The 25830-nt window shown below is 38.9% G+C and overlaps 1 protein-coding gene across 4 annotated transcripts in view; it reads right to left on the reverse strand.

The window, feature by feature from the left end:
- The window catches only part of asic2 (acid-sensing (proton-gated) ion channel 2), a 445366-nt gene that overhangs the window by 99269 nt on the left and 320267 nt on the right, over nt 1–25830 (reverse strand). The window lies entirely within an intron of this gene.

The following is a 25830-nucleotide window of genomic DNA, read 5'->3' on the forward strand; positions in this document are numbered from 1 at the left end:
CATTGAAATCTTGCAGTGAAACAACATGTGTCTGCAGGTAAAGGCATTCGATGATGACAGAGTGAACGTCTCATTACACATATCAAAGCAGGATAAATGTGTTCAGGCCACCATGGCTGCATCAGCTTGCCTGTGTGTCACTCACACTACAGCAGCACATTTATAATATTACAATCTCATTTTCAAACTGATTTAATTTAACACTAGTTAATCTGCATTTGCATAAAGGCCAGCTCTTTCATACCTATGAGGTAAGGTCAGGTAAGGCCAGTGATAGTATGATGTGACTAAGAGGGGAAGCAAATAGTAGAAAAAGACAAATCACAGCTAAGATGACAATGACAAGTAGAAATAACCAAGATCCCAATATAGCATATCATCAATGCATTTTAGAGGAAAAATTGTGTTCACTTTATTTACTATACATCACAGTTGCGACAAAACCCCCCAATCCTTTTACAAAACTCTGTCATCCATCACTATTACAGCAAATTAACAACTTTGGGAAAATATATTTGCTTATGGTAAACTAAGACTAAAATGTAGCAGAGTTTTGAAATAGTTACAAATGTTTATGCATTAAAGGATATTGTCCATGTGAATGAGATTAATTTGGCCTTTTGTCTGAAGCTGCTGGTGTCACAAAGAGAATACATGGTGGTTTTGAGCCCTAGGGCCTTGATGCTGCTACAATGTGAGATCTAAAAACCAGCAGAGCTGTTTTGGCAACTTGTTTCTACTTGCTGATTAGTTTCCTTTTTGCTTTTCATTATTTAGGTCCCAGTCACACAGGTCTAGAGAGCAGTCAGTGACCTCTGGCAAACATCAGTCACACTGTGTATTTCCTGACTTATTGGTGAGTTGTTGTTGGGGGCTTCTGGCTTTGTTTGGGTGAAACAGGTCATTTTATGAGTGTGAGTGAGGTCTTCACTCACTGCTCGGTCATATTCAAGCACATAAGTTACCTAGAAAAGGTCCTAAATCAGTATCCCAAACCATCACATCAATATATGATTAACAAGTGCCATGACCTGAGGTGTCACAGCAGATGCTAAACGGCTCCTCGTGCATATCAGACAAACACCAGTGGTTTTGACAAAATGGCAGAATTAAAATCGAGGAAATGAAGACTAGCTGGTGCATAATCAAACCTTTGTCTTGGTTCTCTTTCAATTTACTGGAGATGCCTCTTTATATATTATAAAACAAGTGATATTAATACAGAGTATCAGTGTTATTATTTCATTTTAATACATAACTCACTACATAATTGGCTTACTAAAGTCCAATGATTGAGTTCATGACCTCTGAAAACAATTAGAGCTGCAAAGGAGTCAAAATTCATTTTGGCTTGAGGCAGGATTAAAATCCATCTGCACTATATGTACTAATAAAATGTAATTCTTCCAGACAAGTAAATCCCACATAACTATTTCTTTAGGGTCACGAGTGACACTGATGATCTTAATAGGAAATAAAGAGGTGATGAATCTTCAGCATCCATTGAATGTGGAGTATGATATTTTTTCACATATGCAAAAGTTTTCCTTTTCCATTTCCTCAAGAGTCAAATTCATCGAAGGTGAATTATTTACCACAGCGCACTTTCAGGCACATCACAAAGAATACCTAATAAATGGGCTAGGTCCTGAGGCAGTTATACGCTGCTCAACCAGTGTAAGTTATAAAAAGGAGAGATCCTTGTCAACAACCAAGCATCTGTAAATATTTTAATGACTAAATGAATAAGGAAAAAATATTGAACAATTTAATTTATCACCCTAATTGACTAATGAAATCTAAAATATTGAAATATGCCAATACCTTCCAATACCTTCCAATATCTTCTATTTTTATCATTGTGTATATTTCCAGTTTTTATCTGTTGTACAGTGTCCTTGGGTGCTTTGAAAGGCGCTATTTAAATAAAATGTATTATTATTATTATTAATACACTGTGGACTTAAGCTTAAAACAGAAAATAGAACAGGATGACTGAATAAGTTGAACTTTTACTGACACCAAAGAAAGTTGGGTAATATAATTCAGTTCAAGAACCAAGGTGGGAAAGCAAAGACAAAATACAAGAAGCAATCTTGTGGAGCACTTCTGGCTGTGAAAACGTAGCTACAGTCACAACACCATAGAAAAAAAATTACAACAAAGTCATTAGACAAGTGCGAAAAAAATGAAATCTTGAATCGAAAAGAGTAAAGTATGTCTATCCATTAGACAGAAGGTACTTCATAGTGATGTGCGATACCGCTGATTTCCGTTCTGATCCGATACCAAGTAAAATTCAGGGTGGTATCGACAATACTGATACTTAATGTTTTATTGCATTTCAAATTATAGCTTCATAATGATTACAGGACATCAGACTACTTGTTCTTATTGCTTAATAATGCAGAGTTCATCATATAGAAATAAAAAACCTGAAGCTGTGCGCTATTTGAACAGGTTGCCTGCCTGCAGCACCAAAGGACTCCGTGAGCGACGTCTGTCTCGCCCTAGCAGCACCTGTCCCTGTCCTCTCCTCCTCTTCAGCTCACCTCAACATATGCTCGTCATTTCCTGCGATATGATTGACTCTGAGGTGTTTGACAGGTTAGTGGTGTTGCCACAACACCTCACTGTCTTGCCACATGTAATGTAAAATACGTCCACAAATGACTCCATTTATACTCAGCCATTGTTGTAAGTGTGCACGCCAAGGGGCTGTGACACCTTTATACAGCCATATTTCGCTTATGACTATGAAAGGCGGAAGAGGAAGTTTTTCCTTCCAAGTTAGACAATCCGAATAATATAGTTTCTTTCCACTGTGTTCCTGTTAATGATAAACTACAAATTTACTAAAATATTGATATTTTAATATGAAAATTGATTCTAGAACATAAATGACTGGTATCAGAGGAATCGATAGTTCAATATCGATCCACACATCACTAGTATTTCTGACTTACCTTCGCTTTTTTAGATGTCGATTTGTTTGACATATTTAGTCTGATTTATTATAATCAGTCTCAGAACAAGTAGCGCAAAATGATTCATTATTATTAGTTATCAACACTTATTATATTATATTGACTGTAAAGAGTAAATTTCTCAATGTATATTAAAGTGAAGGTATACATAACAAGTGAGCATGGTGAAGTAAGTATGAAAACCTTTGTGGTTCGAAATGTAATTTCTTTTTACTCGAATGACAAGATTTTGGTGACAATGACAAAGATAAAACCCAACAGATCCCCAACATCAATAACATCCAGTACCGACTCATGTGGCTCTGGTGCAGATCTCCCTAGGTGCCTTTGGATGATGAACCTACATTTCATCTACTTTCAGACCTAAATAACTTTATGTAGTGAAAGCCTGGGTAATTTCCCCAGAGGAATGTCACTGTGAACATAACAAGCAGGTTGTATGTACAAATCATCTGTGGAAATCTGTTGAGAGCTATCAGAAGAAGTTTGTCAGTGTCTGGACCCAAAATGATTTGGTGTAAATGCATTGACATATATCATGGCTATATACGCCATGCTGGTAAGTCACCCGCTTTTTTATGTGCCAGATTTACGACACTGCATTCAGTAGTTGTGTAGCATACTGACAAATTGGCCTGATGTGTGCATAATTTTGTTCTTGACTCTCAGAAGCTGTCATCAACTGTCATCGAATGAAGCAACACAGGAAGAACTTACCTTGAGCAAAATATAGTCTGACAGATAACATTATCATATTTGTTTGTGTTAGGTTTACACAGCAAACAAGCCATCAGGGAGCTTTAAGTGTAGTCATGGATATCTTTAATATCTGATCATCAAGCTGACTTTTTCTTCTTTGGTCAACTTGCACACATTCCAGTACGCGAGGTAAGCTAAGGTGATAGGCTAGTGATGCAGTATTGAAGTAGAGCGACGTTTTTTTTGTTTTTTTTTTAAAAGGCAGATTATACAACAACTTCAGTTACCTTAACCAAACCTAATCCACATCTTTACTTGCCACAGAAAGATTCCATCCTTTTTCTTGTATTGAGAAAAAAGGCCAGTATTAATCATCCAAAATAAATGTTATTCTCAGAGACAGTGGGCAGCTAAAACGATACACACATGTGAAAATGCATGAATGCATCCAGCCATCCACCCACACACCTCTGTATCTTCTTTATCTTCTGCATCTTCCCACAAACACACAAGTTGGATCTGCTCATCTGCGACACAGGAGGGAGAACGGTCTGACAGCAGAGTATATTTGAACACTCTGCACGTCCTGCAAGGCTCGAGTGAGGGACAGTGGCTCAGCACTGTCCCACATTACCATCTCCGCAGGTCTGCTGGGAGGTCTAAAAGATGGGCTGCCCCAGTGCTCCACAGTCATGATAGGAAGACTGGAGGGGGGATACTGTAATGTTTAGACAGGACTGACAAAATACCACCTGTCATACAGTCACAGCTGAGTAACATGCTGACCATTAGTGATGCTAACTCCTGCTGACAGAAAGATGGAAACAGAGGTGATATTCGAGCAAGGAAATCAAAACACGGAATAAAACCAAAGAGTGCAAATGTTTCATGAGCCAGTTTTAACAGATACAAACAGGCAGTAATGCACAAAGTGGTGCTGCCTCTCTACCTATAAGGAAAGAAGGGATTCACATGCTTTTTCTGACTTTTGGGAAAACATAGCAGATGACACCTTGAACCAGAGTGCCTGCTTTGAGCCTGTCATTAAGGATAGGAGGGGAAGCAATTAGGAGATGCCACATCGTTATGACATCCCCTTTAATTGTTCTCTAATGTATCGTATTTTTCATCTGCTTCATTACCTACTTGAAGTAAAAGGCGTTTAGTCTTGGCTAATTATTGGGAAGAAAATAAGTCTAACACAGACCATGTCACTAGAGGTACAATGAAACTAAATATGTAATTTGTCAGCAGTTGATGGTTTTACACAATACTGATTAGTGCTGATTAGTGAGTGTTGCACGAGTTGTCCAGCAGAAAAGTTTTCTTGCAGAACTATAGTTGTGAATCGGCACAGTACGTGTAAAATAGGACAAAACACTTTGCAATAAAAGTCTGGCGCCAAACTGAAAGGCTAAAGAGTGGTTAGCTAGAGCTCATCCACATATCACTCAGAACAACTTTGCATCATTTGCAGGACAACATTACGCAACCAAGAGCCCCTGAACGCTGAAGCCAAGGGTTCAGATTTTATTAATTAATCCCTCCATGCCTCTCATGCCAAAAATTGAAAACTGGAAATCATTAAAAAGTTGGCTTGATAAATAAATAATAGAAATAACTCCATTTTGATAAAGCACTCAAAACTTTTCCCTAGTTTTTGGTGTTAAACGCCGGAGACGAAAGATGAGACCATTATTAAAACATCACACGCAAAGTCTTTCATTAAATTATCTTTTTGTTACATTGTCTGACAGTATCAGATCTCACTGCACAAAATGTAATCAGTGTAAAATGCAATCATGACCACAGCAAATGATGGAACATCAACGCTGCTTTCAGCTGTCATCTGTTAAGGGAGCTGTGAAATCAAGCCAATGGTGTATTCGCTCTGTTTTAGCACCTGAAAAAGAAGGTTTTCACAGGTTTTCACAGACTATGAAAAATTAAGTACATCTCATGATTTAATAGCTTCTAAAAGCATGTTTAACAGCAGTAACTTAATGTCATACAGAAAATGGAGGAATCTGGACCAACTCTTCTTTGCAGCATTCCTTCAGTTCATTAAAGTCTGCATGCATTTGCACTAGGGCTGGGCCATATCATACCATTCACGGTAATACTGGTATAATGTTGGGCAACGATAAGAAAATGAAATATCGTGATAGAATATGGGTAAAACGCGCATGTGCAGTGCCTTTGTTTTCACATGCACATGGCGGAAAAAGCACGGCGGTGACAGAGAATGAAAAGGGCGAAAACGGATCATTGAATGAAACGGATGAACCAGAATTGGTTTGTAAAAATGCTGCAACTTCAGCGGTTCACTGGTTTAGCTTTTGTCCGTCAGATACACAACAAAGCACTATTTTTGGTAGAGCATTCTAGCGGGCCGTCATTATTACCGTGTTGTTTGGAAAATATGGCACACTTAAAATCAATCCTTTGATTTTTCTGAAAGTCGACAGGTCCCCTTATAATCCCGTATGAATTCTGGTTGTGTTTACTGACCTCAAAATGATTTTATGTCGTACACAGCACTCGAAAATCTGTCAAATGTTTTAGTACGACTTTGCTAAGCTACGAAGCCGCACTGCTTGATGGATTGTCGGAGCATTACGACTATCGTAGGCAGGAGCCTCGCGGAGTGATACGTACTGTGCTTCAACATAATATTACCGTGTTGTGTGTGTATAACCTCTTTTTAAGTTTTGTGGATATTATACATGGTTATGCTGAGGATATGTTGGCCAATTTCCACTGGAAATGCCTTTTGGTTAAACTGCCAGCAAGGATTTGCATTTGCACTGTTAAATTTTTATAGAACTTCAATGCACATAAAATAATAATAATAATAATAATCTAGGTCTGGGCCTTGAATGGGTCATTGCAACACCTTGACTGTTTTCTTTTTCAGTCATTCTCTTGTAGATTCGATTATTGTCCTGCTGAAGGACTCACTGGCCAGCTTTAACTGTCAGATGGCTTCACATTTGACTCTTTGGTATCAGGACAAGTCCACGACCGAGTCAATGACTTCAAGGCGTCTGGTCCTGTGGCTGCACAGCAACCACAAATCATCCCACGTTCACTATTACAGAAGGTACGAGGTTTGTGCTTTGATTTTGTCCAAACATGGTGCTGCGCATTATAGCCAAGCATTCCCACTTTGAATTTGAGAGTGCATTGTTTCTTTTTTACAACTGACTATATTAAAAAATGTGTATTCTTATTTGTGATTAATGGAATCACTAGCTACGTTGATAGAAAGGAATATAACACATTGCAACTGGCACAAGGCTGATAAGCAGCATGATATTTTGAGAAAATGAATGCTCTCAGGAGGAGGGCACTCATACCACAAAAAACCTGAGGCGCATAACTCGCCACGACACTGCACCTTTCCAGAGGCAGCATCACAGACTACAGCAAAATGCAGTGGGCAAAACATGAATCAGATGAGATTTCTATACTGCCAGCTGCCAGGTTAACATATCAGGGACAGATATTCATTTTGCATGCTTGACTTTGAAAATGATTTTTTTTCCTGATCATCCATTTGATAAGAATGATTCAGGACAGAACTTGATGAGTCCAAGGCCCTCCCTCTAGGACTCCCATTTATCTCAGCACGGCCATGCAGCCTGCCTGACTCGTGCTCTTCAGCTCTCTTTTTGTGCATTGGGTTAAAGTTTTTATAAAGCTGTCATCATCAGTATGGACAGCCCCAGCATGTCCTCTTTCCAAGAAGGTCCCCTATGGGCCAGAAGCACCTGTCCTTCAGAAGGACAGCTGGGTCTCTGTTTAACAGTGCTGTCAGGACCTGTATTCTTCCGGCAAATCACAAAGCCTTGAGGGAAGTGAGGAGGTGATAGGGATGAAACACTGAAATCCTGAGTGAAAGGAGTAGATAGTGGTGCACATCATTATGGTACAGGGAACAAGGCAATTTAGAGATTAGTAATCATCGCAGGGTTTACACCAGTCTTTGAAAATTCTCAATAAAGCTGAATTTGGCAGTTTTTTATTTTATGAATCTTTGTAAACAATCATAATATTATACATGTGTGCACTACTGTAATACATTTTTATTCATTTATTTACTTTGTATTTTATTAACATCACTTTACTTTGTTTATTGTGTTCTTGCAAACAAAATTAGACATGTTTAGTGTAATCTTATATGCAGCATCTATATAATGCAGTCTACAGGTTGCAGGCAAATTTGATAAAACTGCAGTGATTTGCATTTAATTTGGTTAGGGATGTTCTTTAAGCCTGGGTACCACTTTGCTCAACGCACTAAGCTCAGCTTATTTTACTAACTAGCCCATCGTGGCTGCTCAGCTCAGGCAGTTCACATGTATACTTGTCAGACTCTCTTTGAACAAAGTTACTTTGAGAGCTACCTGTCAGAGGGTAAAAGAAGATCAAAGAATGCATTTCAATTTTAAATTTCAGGTTTTCATGCAGTTGTGTCCATCAGCCTGAGTTGTCTGTGCTTTGGGTCTGCTGTTGCTGCTCATTGTTTAATGTGTTTCAAAAAACGATTGCCTAAACTACTTCTAATGGAAACAGAACTATAATAATTCTCAGTCATGCAGCACAGAAATCTGGGCTATCCATATGTGGTAGAAAGGTTTTTTTATGCTCTTCCCGTCTGTATGTGTACAGTATCTGCAAAAGTATGACATTGTGTAAATGTTATATATATGATAATGAGGTCAGTGTATACAAACCTAATTCCTAAGAGGCTAAACCGGAGACTTCAGAATGCTCTCCACACTGTGTTTCTGGTGGTTTCTACTCTACTTACTTCTATGAGGTATCGTTAATATGGACATCCAGACAGACAGCTCTGGTTGTGAGCATAGCAGTCCCACCCATCTCCTTCTCAAACCTGTTTGTGGATGGAGGGTAGCCTTAAAGGGACAGGAGCTAAAGCAGCTAGTTTTAGACAGTAGCGAATCGCTGTGCCAAAGCCAAGTGGAAGACACACAAGGAAGGTTTTTGAATTGTTTATTATGGGAAGCAACTGTAGCAAAGTCCAAGAAAAGAAAATGAACTATGTCACCTTTACCTTAACTGTTCTGTAACGTTGTGAGTTATTTTACCAACATGGAAAATGACTTCTTTCATATATTTATATCAGAGCATAGCAATAGCAAAAAGGGCATGTGTTACCGTCTTCCTGCGTTTGACTCCGTGAGCACAGACTAATTATATTCTTTTCTTAGTTTCCAACATTTAGAAACAAACTCATTTTGCATTCAATATCAAGAGCCCCAAATACTGCACTGATACAATACTCTTTATGATAACCTAAAAATAGATAGTCCTCTAATTGTAAGGACAGATGTCCTTATAGCGCGACATATCTACACTATTATGGCTCAGTTTCTTGCTCTGGTGATATAAGATTCACTGTATGTAAAGTTTAAAGATGACAGTAATGTCCAGAACCTAAACAATGTAGGAAATAATGACTACTGTTTGGCTTTTACATGATGTGCATGTAGGCTTATACTGTAGGCTTTATTTGTGGTGAGCCAGCATAGATAGACTCATAACTAATGGTGTCGCTGACTGTACTGTGTATGTGTCTGCAAAAGTATGACAGAGAGTGAAAACTAGAAAAACACTTTGATCTTGCTGGGTCTGACACCGATCTCTGCCAGTCTAGCAAGCGTTCCCTGCCTTATTTTGTTATTGCTCCACAGCTTTTACCTGTATACTTGTTTGTTTTTCTCCTCCGCTGTACTCTTCTATATTTACACAGCCTGCATAAATATGGCTAAGAAACATGGGTAAAGAGGGGGGTCACAGCTTAGGATCTAATTTATTTAGCCTGTTTTACCTTTATCATTTATAATGCGGAAATGCAGATTTATCCTTTTTGAGAAAGAATATGTGAAGTATTTATTTTCTTTATGATATACATGCTATTTTCAGCCCATTTCTTTGTTGTCTCCCACATGTGTCCTGACCCATACGAATACTCCTTGCCGCAGTGGGGATGTGCTAATAGTAGTCCATAATTCCCTTTATCCATGAAAGATAGCCCATAGGGGTTTGAATAATGAGTCAGTGCCACCTGTGCCCATGGTGCCACGGGAATGTGGACTATAATGCTGATGAGCTTCTGAGGGCCAGTGTGACACTCTGCTCCTCCATTCCCCCTCTTCATATGTCCATCTATCTTGGAAATGCTTCTTGCTAAAGCTTTGTATGTCTCCCATTTCACATATTTGTAAGAAGCGCTTTGCCTGCACACTGTAAAGAAACATTTATGTGAAGGAGAGTCATGGGTCTCGTTCAGTGAGGAGGACAGTGTGGGAGAACACTGAAAGCACTGCAGAGCTAATGTGGGCTTTCTCATATAGTCTCAGTCTGGTTTGGGAACACACTATTTGTGAGGAAGAAACAAAAAAAACACTAATTGCTGTGCTAAGGGAGGTGCAATTCGCTTACACAGACTTTGTGAGCAGCTTTGTCAGCAGTGAGAGATGACTGTGAATGTATAGAAGACATATTCTATAAGAATTACAGACATTTCTTACAACTTAGACCCCATTTCTGCACTTATTTGTGAAAGTGAGACTTACTGGTTGGATTGATTTTGTTGGTGACATGGAGGGGTAACTAACCTCTGAAGTTCTAATTAATCTAAGAACCTCTAGTAGCAAAGTCTTTTATTTTCGTACAGAAAAAACCAAAAGCAGTGCTGAACGGTTCCCACTAACTTTCTGTATATCCAATGCCTAATATAACTTGCACCTCTTTTTGCCATAGAGCTTTCATGCCTATGCCCAAAAACTATTTAAAATCATATCAGTGAGTCACACTCTTGCTCTAGGTGACATGTTCCTTCGTCACAATGAACACAAACACTGCAGTTTATTTTGAGTCCCTCTCTCATAGATATTGTTGCTAAAAAGAAACTTACCCAATGTGCATTTTCACTCTTATTTCCAACTGCAGTCATTTCTATTTGGAAGCTTAGCTTGGTTCTCGTGCCAAGTGTTGCAAAAGTCTTAAGACACCGCTCATTTCTTTATATATTGCTTCGAACTACCCAGACTTTGTTATTTTTTTTAAAGTAGTTTTTAAACAGATGTTCTCAGGGCTTTCTGAAGATCTTTAAAAGTTTTTCTTTGGACATCAGATGAATGAGCCCCCCCCCCTTCTTTGTTAAGTCACTTAACACTGAACAATTGAAACATAAAAAAGGCATAAAAGTCAAACGATGAACCAGCGTTGATACAGGGTACAATTTTAAATCGTGACACAAGGGGAAATTTCCTTGATACAAGGTTCAATTTTAAACCCCGATACATGTCGTGATCATTCAGTTTAATCCACTTACTGCCATCATCAGAAACAAGGGGAAAAGGCTTAGGTTTTCCTAAATTACACAAAACTTTAATGAAAATCATCTGTGACAGGTATTATAATTGATCAATCCAAATTTTGATTTTCTTGGGCAATTTTTTTATTCAACGTGTCATCAACATGTAAAGGTTCAAGGTTCAAGGTTCTTTATTATTTGTCACATGCATAGTTATACAAGTATAACACAGTGAAATGTAGCCTGACACGCTCCTCGACATGTGCAAAAATGGGGGGGGGGGGGGGGGGGGGGGGGTAGAGGAAGAACATTATATATATATATATATATATATATATATATATATATATATATATATATATATATATATATATATACATACATACAGTATATACACTGGGTGAATGTGCAGTAGTAGCAGCAAGCAGGTGAATTCTGTACATTAATATGAATAGACATCTGACTATTTTACAGGATAGACAATATAAACATATTTAAAATTAAAGGAATTGAAATGTACATTGTGCCTTGGTTTAGTGTCTGGAAGAAAGTCCTGTCTCAGTCAGTTATAGATGATGTGAGAGGGCAGGTGTGTGTGTTTAGGGCACGGATGGCTTGGGGATAGAAGCTCCTCTTGAGTCTCCCTGTCCTTGCCCGGAAGATGCGGAACCTTCTACCAGATTGCAGAAGTTGGAACAGTTTGTTGCCTGGATGGGACGGGTCCTTCAGTATCTGTGCTGCTCTAGTCCGGCATCTCCTGGTGTAGGTGTCCTGAAGCGGGGGGAGAGCAATCCTGCAGCAGCGTTCTGCTGTACGGATCACTCTCTGGAGAGCTTTTTGGTCCTTCACACAGCTGTTCCCAAACCACGATGTCATGTTCTGTGTGAGGATGCTCTCCACAGCGCCTGTATAGAAAATCCTGAGGATCTTCGGAGAGACCCTGAACTTCCTCAGTTGTCGTAGGTGATACAGGCGCTGCCTAGCCTTTTTGGTCTGGACCTGAATGTGGGCAGCCCATGTCAGGTCTGAGGAGATGTGAACACCAAGATACTTGAAGGACTGCACCCTCTCCACTGGAGCTCCATTGATGATGATGGGCTTGTAGTCTCTGTGCTGACCCCTTCTGAAGTCCACCACCAGCTCCTTGGTCTTGCTGACGTTCAGCTGGAGGTGGTTGTCCTGGCACCACGATGCCAGATTCTTCACTTCATCCATGTAGGCCGCCTCATCGTTGTTGGAGATGGCACCCAACACCACTGTGTCGTCAGCAAACTTCACAATGGTGTTGGAGCCATGGGTGGCCACACAGTCTGAAGTGTAGAGGGAGTAGAGCAGTGGAGAGGAGGACTGTAAAGAGGTACAACCCTGAATGTCTTCAGCCAGCTATAAAACATATCGGAGGTTCTGTCATGGATCGGAGCTGCATTTCAAACAGTGGTACTGGAAAGCTGGGAATCTTTTCCTGAAACCTCCTTAAAGGAATTAGAGGAAACATTACCTAAGAAAGTTCAGGCTGCATTGAATAACAGTGGTAAAAAAAAAAAAAAGCTAATAAACTGGCTACAACCAGGTGATTTCAGACACAGCATTGAAAAGAATCATATGAAGGGTTGTCCAAGAGTCAAGGACAGCTTGTGGAGAGCTGCAGAAAAACCTGAATCAGCAGGTACAAAGAAAACAATAACTAATGCACTCCACACTGCATATCATCATATGTCTTTAAAGATATCTTCAAACTTCAAACTCAAAATTTCACACAGTCATCATGATATACTGTGACATTAATTTTTTCCCCTTCATGCACTTTGAAATTTAAGATATTTCTGTATTCAGGTCTTCAGAGCAGATCCTGGCTTTTATCCAACATCACAGAAAATGATCAGGTTTTGAATTTTTTTTTCCATGAAAATACACTGAAGCCAATTTACTTGAGTCTTTGGGTCGTTGTTCTGCTGCATCACCCAACTTCTGCTAAGCATCAGCTGGCAGAGAGCCTCTGTGATATTATCCGGTAAGATATGCGGATAAACCTGGAAATTATTTTCCTTTCCGTGATGGCATGGTGCCCAGGTCCAGAGGCAGCACTTACAAATCATAACGCTCCCCACGCAATACTTCACCTCTGAGATGATGTTTTCCCGTCAGTACTGTCACAACCTGGTTATGGGTTTGACAAAATCACCAAAGAGCTCATCTCTGTTGTTATGCCATCAGTTCTGCGATGTATAAACTCAACAAAATCATTTCACGCCAGGGTTGTAAACTTTAACAAGGTGCTCCCAGCCTAACAATGATAAAATGTGAAGCTGAGTCATTCAACAGGCCAAAAGAAGGACTACTTTTAGAGTGACAGAAGAAGAAGAGAATCAAGGTGTAAGAATGACTCAGTCAAGGTTGTGACCTAGACCTGAAATGCTGTTGCAAGACCTCAAGAGGGCTGTTATTAAGTGATTGCCCTGCAAACGTCATTGAACATAAGCAACACTGTAAAAATGAGTGGGGCAAACTCCCTCAACAACATTGTGAGAGACTGAAAACAAGTTTAAGTTGGTGCCGATGAAGGTGCTTCTCCAAACTAATGAATTACGGGGCAGTTTTTCAAAGGACTGCATATGGAACGTAGGAGTACTGCTGAACACTTTACACCAGCCATGCTTTTCTTCTGAAGGTTTTAAAATTAATTTCCCTGGTTGATGAATTAAAAGGGCTGACGGCATGAACCAGAGTGGTGGTTTCACAAGCTACCGAATAGATTTTCACATGAACACTATGTAAATTTTCTTTTTGTATAAATGGAATATAAATAATTTATGTTATATAGATTGTTTTTCTTCATAGCTGTAGTTATAATAATATTTAAAGAACTGACATATTTCAAGACACACCTTTTTAAAAGTAGTAAACCTTCGAAAATATTTCCTTACTTTAACTTGCCACTGTAGTTTATATATCTACACACTACGTGAAATGTTTTTTTTCTCTTTTTTTAATTGCTCTGAAAAAATCATTTCGCCATCAAAATCAATAACGATTAAGATTTCTTAATGACTGCGACTCTGTATGATGGTTGAAACACAGCAAAACTTTAAATAGTGAATAACAGAAACGAATACAACCTGAAGGCACACGGAGGGAAAAAGGAAAAAACTTCTGTTTCTTCAGTGAACAGAAAAATAATTATTTCATTCCCATTTAATTTAATTAAAATATATTTATATAGCACCAATTCAGACATAATTTATCTCAGGGCCTCACTGTGAGGCTGAGAACGTACAATAGCATTGAAAGAAAGCATGCAGTTAGTGTAGAGCGAGAGGAACATATCTGAATAGTCTCAGCTGGATTTCACACAACGTTTCTTTTCTCTCTATTATTTCTGTTACAAGGGTTGACATATGGCAATTTCTTATTAATTAAGACGAGTGCAATATTTAATTTGCCACCTACGGTATAGGGTAGATATAAGCAATGGGTAATACTGAAATATTTACATATCTGTATGCAACATATGGGTGAGACTGTAAAGGTAAATTAAAATGTGCTGCCAAGTTAACAGGATGAATTGCTGTAAATAGCTCATTTTATGAGTGTATTCTTGTCTGAAAGAGAGGCACAAACATCTGAGAGATATGTTAAATTATTGACAGAAGTCAAGTCTGTCCCGTATTCAGTAAGTGAAAATAAAATAAACAATAAAAGGTGAATCAAATGGACCATTACGGCAAGGCTGGGATGGTCAGTTTGGTAAAGTAAATCCGTTGGGCATCTTTCTTTGCCTTTAGACAACAATTCTGATGGCAAAAGAGCCAAACGGGACAGGCAAAAAAAAAAAAAAAAAAAAAATTATTGACAGAAGTTGAGAATCTCAGACAGGTTTCTCTCTTTGATATTGCTAAGGTTAAATCTGGCACATTGCTGTGTTCTTTGTCTCTTGATGCCTAATCCCTTTCTTAGCGTTTTACCTATTTCCCTCTGACTTACAAAACAACCTCCTCTCCTCTCTGCCTCCCCCAAAACAAAATGGACCCAAGGGACGCCATATCAAAGACTCACAGAAAACCCAAAATGATAAAGCAGAAAGGGAGTCACACGCAGACTCATTTAGCTGACTACAGTCTGGTATTTCTAGGCTGAACATACAAAATGTGCTATTTTTTCAAGCTACTAAAAAGGAGGTGAGAGTCCAAAATTGAACTACTGACATACTGAGGTAAAGTTATAAAATATGGATTAAGCCAGACATCAATAGTATCCAGTTCAACTGACAGGTCAGAAATATAAGAAATGAAGTCTATATGGGAAACGTGGACATGCGCAAGGAAGTGTACGCACAGGGTGTGAGTGAGGGAACGCAACTTTGAGTGCTGGCTAAAGGCGCATCAGTAGAACCAGCTTTCATTAAAGATGCACAGCCTTAAAACAGACTGTCAGGAGAGTAGGCTGGTATCCTTCGTTGATTCTTCCTTCAAAGCATAATCTTGTGAGATTCAAGTGAGAACAAACATCTACTTGCCCTTTTAAGTCTGTTTACATTTGCCTGTGCTGTGGTCCTTCGTTCTCAAACCTGATTTACACAGGTGTCCTCAGAGAAGCCTGATCTACAGCAACATTTGCAGGCTGTAGGAATTTTCAGACACACACACACCTGAGAGTCATCCAAAAAACAACCTCATACTGTTCACTACAGATCATCTAGGCTGAAGCAGCTTGGGAGTAACTGAACAAAGGTACAAGTAATGGAAATGGGGAAAATGGGGGGGGAGCTCTGACTGAAGTCTAGTTTCTCTCGCCTTAAGATATCTTCCCATTTTAAAATTTGAAGAAGAAAACTAGCAGTGTGCAAAGGAACTGCTAGGTTTTTGTCAGGTATCACCAGAAACCATAAAAAGTCCATCAGCAGGCGCATTTCCTGGATGGAATAGTAACACTGTAGCATTCAAAAACGAGATTTCAAAAAACAATGGGAATAAGAAATGGCTGCTTTTGTCCTGAACATAAATGAGGTGGGCTGACACCAGAATCTTTATGATACATGAGTCTCTGATCAAATCAGACAATATTGTTATGCATATCCAGCATCTGCATATAAGGGAATGCAGCATGATAAGAAGGGATGCAGCTAGGTGGGACTAAATATGTCTAACATGGCTGAATCTGCTTTTTTCCCCCTCTCCCAGAGCCAAGGAACTTTTATCTTCTAATGCCAAGACACATTTTGACCCAAGCCAGCTGATTTAAATCTAAAAAAAACACAAACCATATAATGGAAGAAAGCAAGTTTTAAAAGAAGGTCAAAATGATGTACTCTATGGTCATTCTGTATGTCATGATAACTCCCTTAGGGGACTGCAGAGCCCTGAATCTAATATTCAGAACGTGAAATCTGGAATGTACTGTATGTGGGATGTAATAAGTTGGAAATATGTTCTTGGCCTGTTTCCAGCGTGTTAGAAATTATATATATTTTGTGCAGTGCCAAATTAATTCCTGTATATGTGCCTCTTAATACTTAATTAGGCTTTTAGGGTAGACTGTGAATTCAAAAAGAGAGAAGGTGTGAAGTTTAGAGTGCCGCTGTGAGGAAGAAAACATGCAGCTACGCCATTCTCTTCACACTCTAATAGCATCTTATGTGTGTGTGCATGAGTGTGTTTTTGGCTGCATGGGTTGACTGCTGCCCTGTCATATGATAAGAGACTCCTATGAGGAGAACCACACAGAGCCACTATCACATGCTGGGAAGCCCATATTAGTGTCAGTGCCGTGCCTGCTGCTGAATGATCCACCCCGTCTGTGCGTGATTTTGTTTTCTTCAAGCACTAACCGGTTGTTTATATGATTGATTCTAACACACGGGCTGTTACTGCTGTACTTTGTTTTAACAGAAGCAAAGGATCAGAAAGAACTGCAATCTGATTAAATTCTTACATAGACAAGCAGAAGTAGATGGCTTGTAATGATAGATGTAGCGATACCGAATGACAGCAACATCAGGAAGAAGGAACACTAGAAGCCAGAGAAGTACCAAGGGCACAGAGAAGAGCTCAAGATGTGAAGGGTGAAGGTAACAGTGGTCCCAGTGGTAATCGGAGCAATAGGTGCGGTGATTCCCATTCACCAAGCTAGGTGAATGGCTCCAGCAGATCCCAGGAATGACATCCGAGATCTCTTTCCAGAAGAGCGCAGTCCCCTCAAGCTCCCCGGGTAAAGGACCCAAGCTTGAACTGCCCGCTGGGGCGAGAGGAGAATTTATATATATATATATATATATATATATGTGTGTGTGTGTGTGTGTATAAAACTACCCACTCTTGTTCTTATAAACTGTGACTCAAACAAATGCTACTACAACAATTACCACTCCCGATACAATGAAAATGTGAATCAGTTGTTGCATTATGAGCTGTGTTGGCAATTTGTTTATTCCTTGTTCTGATGTAAATGACGCAGAGTCAAATTAATTCACTTGGGTAATTCTCTTTGTCAGGGAAATGGAAAAAATGTTGGGTTGGTTTCATATAATCTTATAGTAATAATTTTTTTGACTTGTAAAAAGTGTTTGCATAAACTTACAAGTTGGAATATTGTTTTTGAATTTCTCTGCAAGGTATTTTTATCATTAAACGACTAACTCTGTAATCACACTTCAGAGCTTTTGATAAGCCCTCCTGTTGTGGCATAATTAGACATTTTAAGTTCACCTGTCTCAAAACCCATAAACACATCTAATTATGCTGAGAAAATCTAATGAGTTTATGGAATGTTTTAGTGTAAGTGGCACTTTACAAAAGCTTGAGTACTATCAACATAAATTGTAATGTAATGTAATGTAATCAAAAGCATGCTGAGCACAGTCCAAAAAGAAAATGCCTGTGATGTGATGTAGAGATGATGTCGGTGTGTTTCACAGGGGGGACTTTGGAAAACTGAACTGTCTCTATACTTCTGAAATGCATTTAATATTCTTCTTACATTTTGTGCTCTGAAATTAAAATATACAGAAGTGCAATGTAATGCAATCTGATAAAACATCCCTGCAATAACATCTTACCTTTGCAAAGCTTAGAACATTTAGTGATTGTTGACTTTCTGTCACAGAGTTGTTGATGCAACTGTAGGGTAATCTCTGAGACAATGTTACCAGTGTAGTCTTTGCTTGTGTTGTACTACACAAAATGCTGGATCTCATATAATGTCCATTAGCACTGAGCTATTTGGCCATTTTGTATGTGCACAACACGGAGATGGTGCTGCAGGTGGGAAAAGAAACACCTTTGGGCAAGGTATTTCTTGCCCAAAGGTGCTCACAATGAATATAGATTTAAATCGTGGGCGTAGTTGTATGCATATCTTTAGAGCAGAATTTGTGTATGTGGGAAATGAGCTAGAAAATGGTGAAATGTTTTAAACTACATACTTTTTAAATACTGCAATCACTGCAATGTGTCATCACTTATGTGCTGTATAAATGTTAAATATACTAAACACATGTTGTGCCTTTAACCTTAACTACATCCCAGCTAGCACTTTAAAATGGAATTCTTATTCACAAAAGCGTGTCAGCACCGAGCACTGAGAGGAAATTTGGGTTTAACGTCTTTCCTGATGACATGTCTCGAAGTGTAGAGCGTCGGGATCAGACCGACCCTGCCATTACTTGATATACCACTGCTTCAGTCACAGCCTCCTAAGAGAAGCTCAACAACGCAAATGTTTTTCTTAGCAGTATTACAAAGAAAGACCATGTAAAGCTCATTTGCTGGAACTCACACTCTTTATAAGGTGTAGTGGAGACTGGACACAGATTCTGCTAATGGTATTCATGGAACAGAACAGTATCCATTAGCTCTCCTTTTCAAACACTAACCTTTTACACAAGTTTTGTGGTTTATGCATTGATGCGACCTTATGAATACTAACCATGTATAATCTTTTCATCTGCATTCAAGGCATGCATTACGCTGGCAGATTAAGGTGACTGTTCGTTGTGCTTGCAGTCAAACAGCTACTGGATGCCGCCTGCATCTAGTGGCATATCAATGACCCGCGCTGTGGCCATTCATACACACAGTACTATTACGGTTTTTAATGTGGAACCTGGAAGTTGGAGCTCATGAAACCACTCAGGCCATCTGTTCTGAAGAGGGAAATTGGACTGGGGCTGAGGAGCATGGTTAGCACCAGGCCACCTGTGTTAATGAGATTGCTCTCGTTGGAGCTGAAGCTTCCACCTGACTCCCACTATTGTTTACTTGAAGCCAAATCAATAGCTTATGGTCTTACTTTGTGGAATTCTACCGAAAAGGTCTGTGACAAACGAAAGCAGGAGAGACCGGCATTATTACCTGGATGTGCTTAAAACTCAATCAGGGGCCTCTTCAGGCTCAGTGGAGATTGACGAGGCTTTGTAGGTGGCTTCGCAGGGCCCTCTGCAAATACGCCTCTTCATTGTGTTTATAGGCTCGGTGTGGAAAGTAAAAGAGGAAAGTCAAAAGGTGGTGCAGATCTCAGGTTTTCCCAGACAGACAATAAAATTGCAAAAAATTAGAGCTCCAGAATGAAAATGGAAGGTTCAGCTGAAAATAGCCCCAAGACAACTGCAAGTACATCTACTGCCTAAATAAAAAAGTGAAAAAAAAAACCCCTATGATGTTCACAAACTTTCTGTTTCAGCTCAAAAACAATAAAAATAGGAATATTATTTTGCAAAAAGTAGCAGTTTACGCATTCACATAAGAAATAAAATATTCCCAGTTTGATCTTGGGAGTAGACAATTCTCTTTGGGGATGTTTTCAGAAAAGCCATCTAGTGATATGTGCCAGTGAGGGTTCAGGTCCAATCATAGCCCAGAATCAGCTTTTCCTGAAGTCATCAATGGCCTAAACAGTGCTGCTTTTGACTCTGCTGATCATGACTTGGGCTTTATGATTCAGTTGGTTTAATAGGTCAGGTTCTTGACTGGCTCTCGTCAAACCTAAAGGGTTGAGGTTTTCATTTTCAATTAGCAGTTGTAGATCTGCACAAATAAAAATTAAATCAGGGATTCCTCAAGTGTCTGTCTTGGTTCATTGCTCTTTAATCTTCGTATGCTTCCAGTTGGTGCTATCATAAAGAATCATAACATAGCCTACCATTCTCTTTCCGCTGGTAGACAGTTGTACCTGTCCTTTTATGACGATCTAACGCCTGCATTGGTGGTATTATTTGCTGAATATCTCAAAGTTTTTAGAACTGAACAGAGGCAAGACAGTGAGCAAGTCAGGAACCTCTACATTATTTTAGACAGTGATCTCAGGTTTGATAATCATATTGATAAATTTAGCAGAAGTGCTTTCTATCAATGAAAAAATATAACAAAACTCAAAAAGACTGAGAAATTGGTCTTGCTTCCATGTCGGGCAGGTCAGATTACTGTAAACATTTATTTGCAGAACTCTCCAGATCATCATTAGGACAGACTCCTTATAAGTATGCAAAAATATTGTGATCCCTTCATTGCCTCCCAGTGCAATACAGATGCTTTAGCTTTAAAATCCTTTTTTGCGTTCACAGAGCTTTTCATGGTTTTGTTCTCCAGTACATATCAGACTTGCTTACTGTTTATAACCCAGTCAGACCTCTCAGGTCATCAGGTGGAGATCCTTTGTTATTAGAATCAGTGTGTGCTGAAGGTGCTTTCAGCTACTGTGGTTCTGTTCTTTGGAGCAAGCTGCCTGTTGACCTGAGATCAATTACATTTGTGCCGACATTCAAAAACAAACTCAAAACCTCTTTGTTCACACAGGCTTACACTCAATAGCTGAGTGTGTATTTTGCCGTTTCACTGCCTTAAGGCATTGTAACCCTACACAGGTTTTGATGCTTTTATTTTTTTGTGTTAAACACATTGAGTTTATGTGTAGTGAAATGTGCCATATAAATAAAATTGGATTGCACTGAGCAAATTAAACATATCTGTCGTTGATGGCCACAGAACATCTTCTACATGTAAGCAAATCAGTATTTTTTTCTTGTTATTAAAAAAACAACAACTTTTAAGCAATTTACCTTTATATAGATCTAAATTCTGTCTCATTTGTTACACGGTGAGCCTAACGCTACAGACAGTTACACCTTTAATGTCAGCAACATAAACACAGAGATGCAGAAATCTCCAGTGTGAATTCAACTAGCTCAGTAGAAAACAAAGCTGCAAACGTGAGATCACATGTTTTGCCCTTGAGATATTTTTGTCTTGGTTTGTTTGCTTTGTTTTATTCTAATCAATAAAAAAGCAGACAAACACTAACTTTCTCTTGTTAGAAAATCTAGCAAGGATGTCCAGGCAACATTCAACACCTCAAACTCACGATGAGTTAGCATCTCTGACTTCGGTTTGACTTTACATCAACATGAAAATCTAAAATCTAGAAATCTGGATCTAGAAATTTAAACCAATCTAGAAATTACATTAATCACCAGTTTAAAATCAAACAAACACACAGAACTAGCTGTTTTTTTGGATTCCATCTATTTTGTTTAATTTTGTAACTGTCATGTCACCAAACTGATGCAAGCACGGATGCTGCTTACACGTATATGTGCAAAAATCTTTAATGTCATTGTGAGCAGAGAAAACAACAAACATTAGAAAATTAGCATTATAATGAAGCGCGTTTCTGTTAAGGGGTCACATAAGACAAAGACACTAAACAGAGGAGCCGTTAAAGCCATCGTCCATTACACCATGCCTGACCCACAGCACCAATAGAAGATTATTAAATTTGTCATGTGCAACCCTGAGCAGACATCTACTAAACACAATGAGGAGATGAGGCTAATGAAAAATTAAAGTATGCTTAAAAGATTACTGCTAAAATTCACAAGAGACCTTTAGATTTCACTAGAGCAAAGGATTTGTGTTCAAATCTTTTTCTAAAAGGAACCTGGGTTTCCTTATTTTAGTGCAGTTGAATGTCACACTAAACTTAACAACTACCTTCCTGAGCAGATTTACAAAAACAAAAGGATTTAGGGTAAGCTATGTCTATGTTATATTGTGAAGAGGCAAACGTATATAATCAACTTCAAATTTAGGCATCCAGCAAACACAGAATATAGTTGCTTTGTGGTGCTGAGCGGCATGCAGAGGAAGCTGTAAGGTTGCTAAGAATAAACAAAAACAATAGTTGCTGTAAAGCCAAAACAACGAGCTGAAAGACTCTAAACTGTAGATGCAGATTTAAAAGTAGAATATACCAGCTCTAAGAAAAACTTGGATTCATTAATATTTGATACATGTACTGCATAATTCACAATTCAAAAACACGTATGAACCTCCTCAAGTCAAACCCCACAGGCGGGAAGGGCAGTATTAATGTGGCTCTTCAGTTATGAGATTTCTACTGAGATAGAGTTGATACATTACAGTGGGCAGACAGGGAGGTTCACCTTTTTTCATTCCCTACTTGGAGTATGATTAGGTGCTACTCTCCAACTCCAAGCAATGTTTAATTTGTCACTGCAGGTGCAGTTATCTTGTCCTTGATGGAGCTCTTAAATGTATGGTGGAGATGTATATCTGCTCATCACAGGAAGTGGCTCTGTTACCTGGGATTTGATAAGGTATCAGCTACTCCCACTGAGGATGCCGAGAACAGTTTGCTTGGCCTTTGGCACGTTTCTCCAGATCTGTCATCCCCCGCTATTGGGACTAGCTGTGGGGTGGCTGAGAATACATCAGTATTGGAGATGTGGGAGCAATACAGACCACCATAAACCACAGCACGGAGCTAAGAGATTTATTGATTTGCCAGCTTTCTACTAGTTCGCTGTGATGCAGTAGATTTAGCACATGAAATCCTGCTGCTATAAGGGCTGGGCAGAATTATGGGAACCATTTGTATTTGCGACCTGATCAACTAGATGCTTTTTTTTTAATGCCATCACTCACTTCCAACTTCTTGTCATACCTTTTTCCTTCCTCTCCCACTCAAACCAGAGGCTGCCTGGCAGTTCAAAGGTTCCTCTGTACTCTGTAATAACCAACACATATTAAAACTGCATTTCCCACTTCTTACTAAGACAGTTTTTACACACAAAGAAAAGAGCTCTCTCATGTTTATTTAACCACAAGTCTATGTACGTGTACTTCCTATGTCTTGTTTAATCTAGCTGTTGCATCTTTTTTGGTCTTAGAGCGACGCTGCTTTAAATACAGTGATAATGAATAGGCCTCAGGGAGTCTTTGCTGACTTGTAGCAGCAGGCTAATGAGATTAGCAAAACCACTGAGGCCCGTTAACACCATGAGGCCCACTTTAAGGTACAACAAGATGAAAAAGAAAACAGGACTGGAGCATCAATGTGATCTGCAGAGAAACTTATCATTAGCTGGCGTAGTATCCATGTAATAACTAAATAAGGAAACTTACATGGTGAAAAATATGCGCTAATTCTCGCTTGGTTGGGGATCAAACTGTGCTAGCGCTGCATCAACCTAGCTCCTTATGGTTTCTGCCTTTTGGATTTACTGGTATGGAGATAGATTGCACAGATTGAGTCTTTATGTTTGGACGTTTGTATGTTGTGAAAGCAAGAAAATCATTCAGGACAGAACTGCTGCTTGAACAGTTCACATCCTGAATGGATTCAGTATCAAAAGTTTTGCATTGTTATATTGCAGCCAACCAACTGAATGCTTCTCCTTGACATCGATAGCAGCAACGAGCCCTTTCTACTGCTGCAAATATTTCAAATATCTGAATTTAAACCAAAAAGAATATATATTTGTCTTTACTGCAATCATCAGCATTCTTAAAAAAATTAATGGATGGCTTGGGGCATGGTTCTGATTGCACACTTAACTTGCATGGCAGCACTCTGATGTACTTTGTCCTGTTTCTGACAAAGGACAAAAAGACAGAGTAAACACAAAGTTCAGCATGACAAATAAGTAAAACTAACGAAAACTAGTTTGACTGAAATGCACACACACAGAAACAACGAGATGTGTGCGATTAGTCAGCTGGATGATTAATACAATTGGCTACAGCAATTATTCAAACTTTATTAATGCACAACTTAAGTTCACTCTTTGGTCTAAGATGCTATGCAGCCACTCATCACTAGTTGGAGCTACAGCTATTTCACATGGCAGCACTGCTCTCCGTCCTTCTTTGTCCTGGAAGTTCTAAAATACACCAGGGTGGAAAATAAGAGATGAAACCATCGTGTGTCTGTAGATAGAAAATGGGTGTATGTCTACTAAAATGGCATGTAAGTGCATTCAAAATGTGATTTGATTCTTGTAAAACGCTTTCCTGCTCTACCTGAGGACTGAAATCGCTTTATATTTTGAGTGTCATTCACCGATTCACACACATTCATTTGAGCACTTTTTATAATATTCACCCTTGCCCAAGTTGCTCATATTGGAGAGCAACTTGAGATACTTTTTTCTTAAGGACACTGTGGCATGCATACTGGAATGGGCAGAGATTGACCCATTAATGTTTCAATTGGAAGATGACCTGCTCTACCTCCTGAGCTACAGCCACCTCTGGTTATTGGTTATTTAAGAATGCAACTAATGGTTTCAGACGGCTCTTCAATCTCTGATATTGTTTTATCATTTAACACACTCCTTGAACATCCCTAAAATCTATTTTCCCCTTAACCCTAAGTTGTTTTTTTTTTTATAATCTGTGCTTTACTGTAAGGAGGTTTCGAAGCAATGCAATTATGCTGCTTTGTTTCTCAGCTTTTGTTTCTAAGGCTGCATGGCAAGCCATGTAAGAGCTTAAACACTAAAAGACTGAACTTGTATTAGACAACAAGAACAACTAAAAAGCTATTCATCTCTGAATCTCATTACTGAAGTGATAATGATGATGATGGTCTGCTCAGTTCTATTCAAAAGCATAAAGAGAGAAAAACACAGTTAGCTATAGTTTTCTTGTTAAACACAACAACTGTAATTCACTGGGATTTTTAGTGTAATTGTGAGTATACCACCTGAAATGTCCTGCCAGTCTGACAGTATTGATGAAGAAGGAAAAAACAAAACTAGCAACACATCATGCCACGATCTAAAGAAACAGCTTTAGACAACAAACTTATTGATATCTATCAATCTGTAAAGGGATACTAAGCCTTTGGGACTGCAGCGAACCAATATCCACAAATGAAGAAAACTTGGAATACTGGTAAACCTTCATAGGATTGGCCACAGTGTTTTGAGTCCATGCTAGATACCATGTTAATTAACTAGTTATTAGGTTTAGGTTCAGGAGGGCAATCACTTTTTCACACAGGGGCAGACAGGTATAGGTTGAATTTAACTGAACTGAATCTCTAAAAATTTCATGTTGAACCTGTGGTAAAATGTTCTCCATTAGAAGAATCAGCATTAAAGTACATTAAAATAAACTGTTGTAAAGAAAGCATTACCTGACATTAACCTGAAACCTGAAGCCTAGACTACCCACAATGACACTTGACAATCAACTGTTCAGCCAGAGCACTAATGCAGCACTAGTAGCAGAAGTAAATGAAAAGTCTTTGGTAACATAGATCTGCTAAATTTACTTCTTGTCAGATTTGTTGTCTTCATTCAAAACCAAAATGATAGCAATTAAGACAGTAACGCTAGCTTCTTCTAAAAGAAGGAATCTATGTCAACACATGGCAAATGACTAATATTCCACCTGCTATATGTACTCCTCAAGACCTCAAATTAGACTTTGAATAAATCCGTGGAGTTCTAACTGTTTTCTTCAGCTTCACATTCAGCACACACCATGTGCTGTATGTGAT

Source organism: Mchenga conophoros, linkage group LG4 (assembly GCF_057382185.1).
Source record: "Mchenga conophoros isolate Kocher_MC1m ecotype Shallow Benthic linkage group LG4, M_conophoros_male_GT1.1, whole genome shotgun sequence".
Classification (NCBI taxonomy): Eukaryota; Metazoa; Chordata; class Actinopteri; order Cichliformes; family Cichlidae; genus Mchenga; species Mchenga conophoros.